This window comes from Rattus norvegicus, chromosome 8 (genome assembly GCF_036323735.1).
Source record: "Rattus norvegicus strain BN/NHsdMcwi chromosome 8, GRCr8, whole genome shotgun sequence".
Classification (NCBI taxonomy): domain Eukaryota; kingdom Metazoa; phylum Chordata; class Mammalia; order Rodentia; family Muridae; genus Rattus; species Rattus norvegicus.
Genome location: NC_086026.1, coordinates 128806949 through 128817781, shown reverse-complemented (window position 1 = coordinate 128817781; position 10833 = coordinate 128806949).

Genomic DNA, 10833 nt, shown 5'->3' with positions numbered 1-10833 from the left:
GGGAAGGGGGAAGGGAGAGACAGAAAGGGAGAGAGGGAGAGAGGGAGGGAAAGAGGAGAGGGGGAAGGGAGGAATGGAAAGAGAAAGGAGAGGGAGAGAGGGGGCAGAGGGAGAGGGAGAGAGGGGTAGGAGGGAGAGGAGGAGGGGGGAGGGGGAGGGGGAAAGAGAGCGCAAGAGCAGAAAGAAGGCCAGGCTATTTCCTCTGATGGACTTCGTCTAGCAAGGTTGTACCCCCTAACCGTTCCATACCACCCTGCATCCCACAAACAGTTTCACCAACCAGGGACCAAGCGGTCAAACGCATGCGTGTAGAGGGGACATCAAGCCACCACAGAGAGAGAACAAGAAAGAGCATCTCAAACAAAGAGGAAGGAATAGACAGATTTCCAGAGGGAACAAGGGGACTGTGTCTGCCCTGACTCCTGCCGGCTGCAGGAGAAGGGTCTGACTGGGAAGTGTTTGACCGCCGTACATTTTCATTTGGACTTTATTCTTAAGGAAGCAGAGCCTGTGGTGGGAGCCGAACCAGAGTGACAGGGATAGCCACACTGCTTCCACCTTCTAGAGTGTCAGCTTGCAGTGTGGAGGAGGGACTGGGTGAGGATACAACACGTGACAATGCTGGAAGGTTGCATTAGAGACTGGGTAAGGGATGGAATGGTCCTTCCCGGTGGAAGTCATCAGGAAGCCATTTCTGAGACTCAGCCTAGGGGACATCCTCACGTTCCCCTGGGGCGGGGAAAGGGTCATTTTGGAAGATAGAATCTCACTAGAGAAAATGCTTTCAGCAGCTTGGCCTGCGGGCAAACTTGTGGGCATTTTCTTGATTCATGATTGATGGCGGAGAGCCCATCCCATTGTGGGTGGAACCAGCTCTGAGCTGATGGTCATGCGTTCTGTAAGAGAGCAAGCTGAGCAAGCCATGGAGAGCAAGCCAGCAAGCAGCATCCCTCCATGGCCTCTGCATCAGCTTCTGCTTCCAGGGTCCTGCCTTGACTTCTCTTAGTGAAGTGAGCTTTAAGGAAAATAAACACCTAATTCCTCGGGTTGCTTTAGATCACGAGCCCCCTCCCCCCTTAGTTCTGCTTCCCCTTCACTTCCGATTCCCTTTCACATCTACTTCCCCTTCACTTCCGCTTTCCTCCTTCACCCCATGACCAGGAAGTGAGACCAGTTTCTCTGTCCTTGTTCCCTCTGCGGCCTGAACCCTATACCATGTGAGCACAGCTCGGCCTCCTGTCATGAGCTGATGGCCGCCTCCTGTGTCTTCTGGTAATGAAACGCAGACCGCAGGGCGTGTCATATGGTTTTTAATAAATGTAGAGTGATATGATGATGCGGTGAGAAAGAGAAGCCTGATGTTCTAGAGGTATTCAGGAGAGAGAGAGTGGAGGGAGGGAGCAGATAAGCCAGCCCCATTCTGTCTGTTACAAGAGGTCCATTTTGCCAGTCTAGTCCAAACTAAAAATAAAATTCACTACTGGCTTTTTTATGAAAATAGAGTTGGATATCTGCCCTATCCACCTCCCTGCTCTCTGGACACAGAATCCCAAGGTCAAGAAAAGGGTTTGTTTTAAATTTCAAACATACTGAGCGCTCACATGGTTCGGGGCGTGCCTGTCAATCATCCACCGCCCGGTAGAGCATCATCACCTGCAGTGAAATGGCTGGCCGCCAGCCCAGCCTGGGTCAATTATCTGGGAGCTCATTTTTCGTAAGTAAATGACTTCCTTTTAATTACCTCTCTCAATTATCTGCTAATCAATCAATGGCGTTTTAACTAAATAATAATTCACTGTAAAAACTTGAGCAAATAAAATGGAGCAAAACTACCTTACTGCAGGAACTCCCACGTGGTGGCAAGCCTCGAGTTGTAAGCATGGAGGGTCCCAAAACAGTATTGCAAATCTGTGTGGGTTTTATTTCAGTTCCTGGGTAAGAGGCCAAGAACCTGGAAATACCCGATACCAACCAAGACCACCAGGGAGGGACATGTGAGGAACATCTGCAGGAACAGCCAGGGCTGGTTCTCTAGCCTGAATGATAAATTAGCTCATAGAACCATTTCTCTCCTGGATATGTCTCTTCCCACAATGCACCTGATTTTAATCATATGCATGACCAATTATCTTACATGCATAGGCATAAAATGATCAATAGGGGATACGCCTAGAAATTCACTTAAGGACAGTTTTGCTTTGCTGCATATCGTCATTGTTTTCTTTTTAATTTTTTAAAGTATTTCTTTTGTGAGAGTGCTTTGCCTGCATGTGTGTATGCGGGCACCACACCGTGTCTGGTACCGACAGAGGTGAAAGAACAGCAGGGACCCCTGGAAGTGGAGCTGTGAACTACTGTGTGGGCACTGGGGATCAAACCCCGGTCCTCTGGAAGAGCAGCTGTTCTCTTAGCCTGCCAGCCCTTGCTCCAGACCCCTGGTTTGCATCTGTTGCTGTGACAAACACCATGGCCAAAAACAACTTGGGAAGTGTGGTCCAGGCTGTTCAATAGAGATACCTTTTCTCCCCAATGCATCTCGTTGACAATAAAAATTAACCAGCACACACAAACACCCTGCATCAATTCAGAACCAATTCAGGCCAGGACGTAGTCATCAGGCATACATTTAATTAAATAGAGACAGTGGGAGCTGGAGAAATGGTGCATTTGTAAATGGGCACAGTACACATTCATAAATGCAGAAAAGACACTCAGATACATACATACATACATACATACATACGTATGTACGTACGTACGTACATACATACATACTCATCTAAAAATGAAATAGAAACTGTCCAAGATTTGGCAGCCATTAGGGGAAAGAGAAACTTCTCACACTGTTCAAAGAGGGTGGGGACTGGAGGTTGCCAGAGGCTGCTAGGTGCACTGTTGGGGCACAGGGGGTAGCACACACATAGGCTACCAATGGAGCGAGGCTGCCAATTCCAGTATTAAAAGAGGACTGTGTGCATAGCCCAAAGAAAGTGGACTCCTAGGTTCAAAACAACTCCTTAGGCTTGCAAAGCTTCTCACCTCCCACACATGTGAACATGTAGCTTCACACCTCCCACTCGTGTGATGATGGTTGTGGTGATAACAATGAAGGAGATGATGATGATGATGGTGGTGGTGGTGGTGGTGGTGGTGGTGATGGTGGTGGTGACCATGGTTGTGGTGATATGCTGTTGCTGTACCCCTTTCACATTTCCAATCTGCAGATGGCCTGAACAGATTTGCATAAGACTGCTGAATTATGGCGGAGCCCATTTGCACTCCCCAAGCTGTGTCTGTGAAGGACAAGAGGAATCTCTTCCTGCTTGGAAGTGGGTCCCCCATTTGTACAGTTCGATGGCACTCTACAGAGCACTAAAGCAGGCAGGATCATCTCCTCAGCTCTTGCTGCCAGCCATTCCCAGGAGTGCTCAAGCGTAAATAGACTGATGTGTGCAGTGCCTACACAGCAAGGGCTTGCTGAACCCTCCCTGGCCTGACTCACTTCTGCCAACTCAGAGTCTTGCGCTATTCTCCTAGGAAATAGTATCTCTGTCTTTCCAAACGTTACATTGTTACTGCTCTCTTATGCCAGTGGCTTTGGTTTCCCCATCCCACATCAGGCCGGTGTGTCTGATGTTGCAGCATTGCTGAGGATCAGTGGTGGAGCGCTGGCCTAACATGAACGAGGTCCTGGGTTCAAGGGTTCAATCCCCAGCTCCTCAAACAACAATAGCAACAACAACAAAAATGTCCAAAAAAAGTGTCTCTAAAGACCTTTCTCACATTCTCTCGTTAAAAGACAACTCCAGGGCGGGATGTGGCTCAGTTGGTAGAGTGCTTGCCTAGCGTGCACGAAAGCCTGCATTTGCTCGACAGCTCCACATAAGCAGGTCCTGGATGCACACACCTGTAATCCCAGCACTCAGAGTCATCCTCAGCTACATGCTGAGTTTGAGACTAGCCTGGGCTGCATGAAATCCTGTATTTGATCAACCAATTAATTAATTAAGTTAATTATTAAACCAAGTGTGGTGGCTTATGGCTGTAGTCCTACCATTTGGGATGTGGAGGCAGAAGGATCAGTTCTAAGCCATTCTTAATTACATGGTACTGGAAGCTACCCCAAGATACAGAAGATCCCGTCTCAGGAAAGAAGAGAGGGAGCGGGGGAGGAAGGAAGGAAGTGATCCCCAAGCCATCCTAATTTTAATTACAAGAACTGGAGGGTGGGGGTGAGCAGGTAGAACCAGGGAATTTAACGATTGTGAACATAACCAACAAACAAGCCTTTTCACGTGACCATGAAGCCACTGTGCCAATTTACAAGTTTTCTGGACTTAGTTCCAAGCAACCCAGAAGCAATGACCTCTAGCAAGACAGTGATCCTCCTGCCTCCACCTCCAGAGTGCTGGGATTGCAGGTGTGAGCCACTGCACCTAGTTCACGTGGTGTCCTGTATCAATCACACAGGGCCTTGTGCTTGCAGACAAGTTCTCTACCAAGCAGGCTCAGCCCCAACAGGTACTTCTGAGAGAGGTGTGAGGTCATCCAGAATCTCTTCCACACCTGCATGTCTCAATGGCTCCCTTGGTGTGCTGGCAGTGTGCAAGTGTGCAAGTGTGTGTGTGTGTGTGTGTGTGTGTGTGTGTGTGTCCAACTTGACACAAGTCAGGGTCATCTAGGAAGAGGGACTCTCAACTGAGAAAACACCTTCATCAGATTGTAGGCAAGTCCAAGGACATTTTCTTGATCGGTGGAAGGGTCCAGCCCACTGTGGGTGCGAGCTCCCAGGGCAGGTAGTCCTGGGTTGTCTAAGAAAGCAGGATGGACCGGCCTGGGGAGCAGGCCAGTAATTCCCTTATGTCTTTAGTTCCCCTCTGCCTGAGTTTCTGCCCTGACCTCCCCTTATGATGGACTACAAGCAGTCAGGTGTAACAAACCCTTCCCTCTTCAAGTTTTGGGTCATGGCGTTATTCAGTAGTAGGGGGGCAAGCTAGGACCCATTTTTACAGCAATGTCTTGGTATCAAGTTTAACCCCCTCAGCTTCACAGTGCACACACATTTCACATAGCACGCACGCACACACACACACACACACACACACACACCCCCCACACACAGATACTGCACACACATACTGCACATACGCACCACACATACACACTACACAATTCACTGCACACATATACTGCATACAGTGCACACAAACATACTCACAAACATGGAAAATATTAAACTATATGCCCTCTCTGTGAGTCATCCCCCAGCACCTCCATGGGCATCAGCAACCCAGAGTCTCGTTAAGCCTTGTTGTGCAAGAGTCTACAAGCTGGGTGTGGGTGCACATACGTAACACTAGCCCTTGAGGTAATGAAAACTCCAATGAAAAATCGTTTACTTCCCTAAGTGACTGTGAGTTGTCCCAGCCATAGTTATAACTCAGCAGAGACTTCCTTCTGGAATGTTCACTGTCATGACTCTCCCCCTATTCTATAATCAGCGTCTCCCAGAGCAGAGGCATGTCTCCCCCCTTGTCACAGTTATGATCACTGTCCAGGGTCCAGCTGACTCACAGGCCACTTGTGACTCAGCCATCTTTCCTCTGTGGGACTAACAAGGAGTCTCTTCAGAGAGGCACACAATTATCTCCAGAGGGAAACCACTCGGGGTCAGTGCCTGAATACACTTTTATTCATTATGGGGAAAGGTCTTATCAAGCCAAAAAGAAAGAAAAGATCACAGTCATTTTGATTGCTGATCTTAGAGGGTGACACAAGCCAACGTGTCCTTTCTGAGTGGAATCAAATTAGTCTCCTCCCCAGTGAGGTCTGACAACTGCCATCATGGCTGAGTTATTGGTCTGGGAATGTGGATGGGTGATGTGGAAGTAATAGAAAGATATTAAAGGTGATTTGAATCTCTGTCACAGTAACAATAATGACTCAAAGGGAAAAAAAAAGCCTAACAGTCTCCTGCTTTAGAAAGTGCTCTGGGGCTGGAGAGATGGCTCAGTGGTTAAGAGCACCGTCTGCTCTTCCAGAGGTCCTGAGTTCAATTCCCAGCAACCACATGGTGACTCACAACCATCTGTAAAAGAGATCTGATGCCCCTGTCTGTACCTCGTATGTATCTGAAGACAGTTACAGTGGACTTATATATAATAAATGAATAAATCTTTAAAAAAAAAAAAGTGCTCCGGTTCCCCATGTGAACGCCTGTGGACCAGCTCTTTTCCTCTTGAATTTCAGGTTCCAGGATATACCAGGGAACATGGTGACACACTGAGGCATAATATGTCACACCAGCTCCTTTGTCCCTGGTTCCTAGTACAGTCCGTAAGACCTACTGGACTTCCAGAGGGATACTCACACCTTTGGGTATTCATAAAGAACCCTCTTTTGTAGAGATGTGTTTTATTTGTAATTATGTGTGTTAGGCGTCTGTGTGAATTTGTACACTAGATCCCTGGCCAAAACTGCAGTTCCAGCGATTGGACAACAGCGCCCCCTTATGTCCACTATAGGTACTGCATGCATATGGTGCGCATGCGTACCGAGAAGCTAAACACTCATACACGCAAAATAAATGGAACATGGGCAGTGAGCAAGCAGAGCAAATGGCTGTGTTTATTTCTCTCTGCTCCTGACTACAGCCATATGACTGACCAGCTGCTTCAGCTCCTGCTGGGACCCAGATGAGCCCTTTTTAAAATGAGGACCATATTCAAGATTGACCTTGGTATTATGATCCCCCTCCAGTGCCTTACCTCAAGGGCTAGTGTTACGTATGTGCACCCACACCCAGCTTGTAGACTCTTGCACAGCAAGGCTTAACGAGACTCTGGGTTGCTGATGCCCATGGAGGTGCTGGGGGATGACTCACAGAGAGGGCATATAGTTTAATATTTTCCATGTTTGTGAGTGTGTGTGTGTGTGTGTGTCTGTATGTGCACTGTGTGCTCTGTGTATGTGCACTGTGTGTATGCAGTGTGAGTGTGCACTGTGTGTGCACTGTGTGTAGTGTATGTGTGCAGTGTGTATATGCAGTGTGTGTGCACTGTGTGCAGTGTATGTGTGCAGTGTGTATATGCAGTGTGTGTGTGCACTGTGTGCGCACTGTGTGCAGTGTATGTGTGCAGTGAATCCTGCAGTGTGTATGTGTTGTGTGTGTGTGCAGTGTGTGTGTTCGGTGTATTGTGGTATGTGAAGTGTGTGTGCACGGTGTATGTGTGATGTGTGTGTACAGTATGTGTGTGTGGTATGTAAAGTGTGTTGTGCACTGTGTGTGTGTGCAGTGTATGTGTACAGTATGCATGTGTAGTATGTGTGCACTACATGTATGCAGTATATGTGTGTGGTATGTGAAGTGTGTGTATGCAGTGTGTGTGTGGTACATGTGGTGTATGTGTGCAGTGTATATGTGTGGTGTGTGTGTGCAGTGTATGTATGTAGTATATGTGTGCAGTATGAATGTGTGGTACATGTGTACAGTGTGTGTGTGCAGTGTGTGTGTGGCATGTGTGGTGTATGTATGCAGTGTGTATGTGTAGTACGTGTGTGCACTGTGTGTGCTATGTGAAGTGCGTGTATGCAGTATATGTATATGCAGTGTATGTATGTAGTATGTGTGCGGTATGCATTGTGATGTGTGTGTGCAGTGTGTGTGTGCAGTGTGTATGTGTGGTATATGTGTGCAGTGTGTGTTTGGTATGTGTGGTATATATGTGCAGTGTGTATGTGTGGGGTGTATGTGCAGTATGTATGTGATAGGTGTGGTGTATATGTGCAGTGTGTATGTGTGGTATATGTGTGCAGTGTGTAGTATGTGTGGTGTATATGTGCAGTGTGTATGTGGGGGGTGCAGTGTGCATGCATGTATACTGGTTTGCATGTATGCAAGCACATGTGAGTATGTAGTTTATTCATTGAGGTCTCACATTCAAACCAGAGCCGATGCATCTTGATAGCTCAGTCCAATGCTGGAGTCACAGACAGGCCCACACCCACCCAACATCACCTGGTTTCTGGGGATCCAAACCCCAGTCTTCAAGTCTGCATGGCAAGCACATGTAGCCCTGAGCCATCTGGACAGCCCAAGGTTAACATTCCTGAAAGCAAGGAGTAAAGTGCGTTGTCTCCAGTGTAGATGAGGCCTGTCAGGGTTGGGTTTAAGTGACTCACAAAAGCCATTTGCTTGGCCCACTGCCAGTGGCACCACCATAAGGCAGTGGGACGTCAGCCAAGCTCAGTGGCAGACACTCGGTCCACTCCATCCCTTTTCTCTGTCTCTGCCTTCAGGGGAGGGTGCACTCCACCCTGGACTGCTCCCATGGTGCAGGGCCTGAACACAGGCCCAAAGCAGTGCAGTCTGGACTCATGGGGCAAAAACTCTGAAACTGAGAGTGGAAAGATGCTCAGAGGTTAAGAACACACACTATTCCCACAGAGGACCTGAATTCAGGTCCCTGAACCCCTGTCAGGCAGCTCACAGGTGCCTGTAACTCTAACTCCAAGAGACCAGCATGCATTGTAGCATCCCCGGGCACACTCGTGCACCTACATGCACACAGACCCACGTAGACACATAAATAAAAAGTAAAAGAAATCCTTTTTTAAAATAGCCGTTCTTAAACCATGAGTCAAAATAGATATTTTTTTCCCTCTTTTCAGGTTGACAGTGTTGGGTGCTTTGTCACGGTAACATAAAGCTAACACCGAGACTCATCCAGCAGTTAAAGTCTGACACAAAAAGAAGCCTTACCCGAGAACTGCATATTGACCTTAGGACTAGAACCCTGGCCTCTTCCTGCCTCTCTGTGGAGACTCCTGCTCTTCCTGAGCCTTCAGCTTCCTCCAGGAACCGCTCCATGTCGTCCTCATCCTCCAAACTCCAGCCACAGCCACATCACCTCTCTTGATGGAGAGCTTGCTGACTTGCCTTCAGTCTGACACTCGTCACAGCCCAGGGTCATGTGAGTCATTTGCTTGTGATAAGTATGTATACAGGAATTACAACACATTATGACAAAATCAGTACTAAAGCGGAGTGGAATCTACCATTGCAGAGAGCTGCGCTGTTCAGCAGACTTCCTGGGATTGTAGAAGTGTATTCCACCTGCATTGACCGGTGGGGTTGAAATGGCCGGTGAAGTTGATCGTCTAAGGTTTTTTAATCATCTCAATTTAAATGTATATTAATTTTTTATTATTTGATTTTACAGGCTTGTGTGTGTGCACGAGTGTAGGTGTGCGCACCATGTGAGTGGAGTGCAGGAGCCAGCAGACGTCAGAAGGGGCCCAGTGTGTGTACGGGAGGAATGAAACCAGGTCCTCTTCCACTGAGTCACGAATGAATATATATATATACCAGCTGCTCTGTGACTAGAGAGTATCGCGGTGAAGAGCCCACAATTAGGATTTCTCTGCTTTATGTAAATCTTCCCTGTCCACTATGTGTGTATGAAATACATATCAGCATCCACAGTTCCATAGTTACAAAGGAAGTGGCAGTCAAACCCGGCAGCTGTTCTCTGTTTCCTGCCTTGCCCACCAAACTGTAAGGTCTTTTGGGGGACAGGGTCTGCCCGTGTCATTCCTCACTCTGTCCCCAGCACCTACAGCAGGACCTGGAAGGAAATCGGAACTTTACTGATTGCATGGTTTTTATCTGCCGACGTTTAATAATGAGCTTGAAGCAAACGCTTTGAGGGATCCAGAGATGTCCACCGGACTCACTGACATAGATTAGTGTCTACGCCGTACATGCGCTTGACACTGATGCCCAACACAGAGAGACTGCGGCTCGCAAAGCTCAGACTTTCCAGGCCCAGAGCGGTTTCTCATATTTGATGATCTCAGGATTTTGCCAAAACGTTACAAGTTCGTGGCCTAGAAGGTCTGAGCTGAGGAAGCGTGCTGAATGGTTCTACGTGCAGACGAATGGATGAATGGATGCGTGCGCCCAAAATAAATGGGTCAGGAAGGAGAGATGGATGTGGGGGAGGGGTGGTAGGGGAAAGGGCAGCGGGCGGGGCGGGGGGAGGGGTGGCAGGGGGCGGGGGGTGGGACTGCCCACCAGGTGAGGGATGAGCCTGCTGGCTCTGGCTCCACCCCCCCAAACCCCCCACCCTGGTTCTCTCCACAGTCCTTTCAGGAAAAGATCACAACCCTTATTTGTCCTTCTCCGGAGCTCCTTCTATTCACAGGACCTCTCTCCTGTCCCCTGATCCTCTGTAAAAGTCAGCCATTACAGAGCCAGAGCGATACCCTGACAGGGTGATCCGAGAAGACCTGACGTCACCAGCACACCGCCCTTCATAAACTCTAAGCAGACAGACATCACCGAAGAGGTGGTTAAACTGTGGTTCACGAGGCTGGTGGGATGGCTCAGTGGGCAGAGGCGCCTGTCCCAGAACCTGATGATCTGAGGTTGATCCTTGGGGTCCTCGTGGTGGAATGAGAGAGCCAAGTCCCACGAGCTGTCCTCTTATTTCCACGGGGCACTGTAGCATACACCCGCACACAGAAAGACGATAAAATCTAATAAAAAAAAAAAAACCTGTGGTTCCCAACCTGTCTCAGTTTGGTTTCTACTGCCGTGATAAACCACCATGGCCAAAAGGAACTTGGTTACACTTACAACTCTCAGGTCATACTCCATCACTGGGGGAAGTCAGGGCAGGATCTCACACCTCAGGGCAGGATCTCACACCTCAGGGCAGGATCTCACACCTCAGGGCAGGATCTCACACCTCAGGGCAGGATCTCACACCTCAGGGCAGGATCTCACACCTCAGGGCAGGATCTCACACCTCAGGGCAGGATCTCACACCT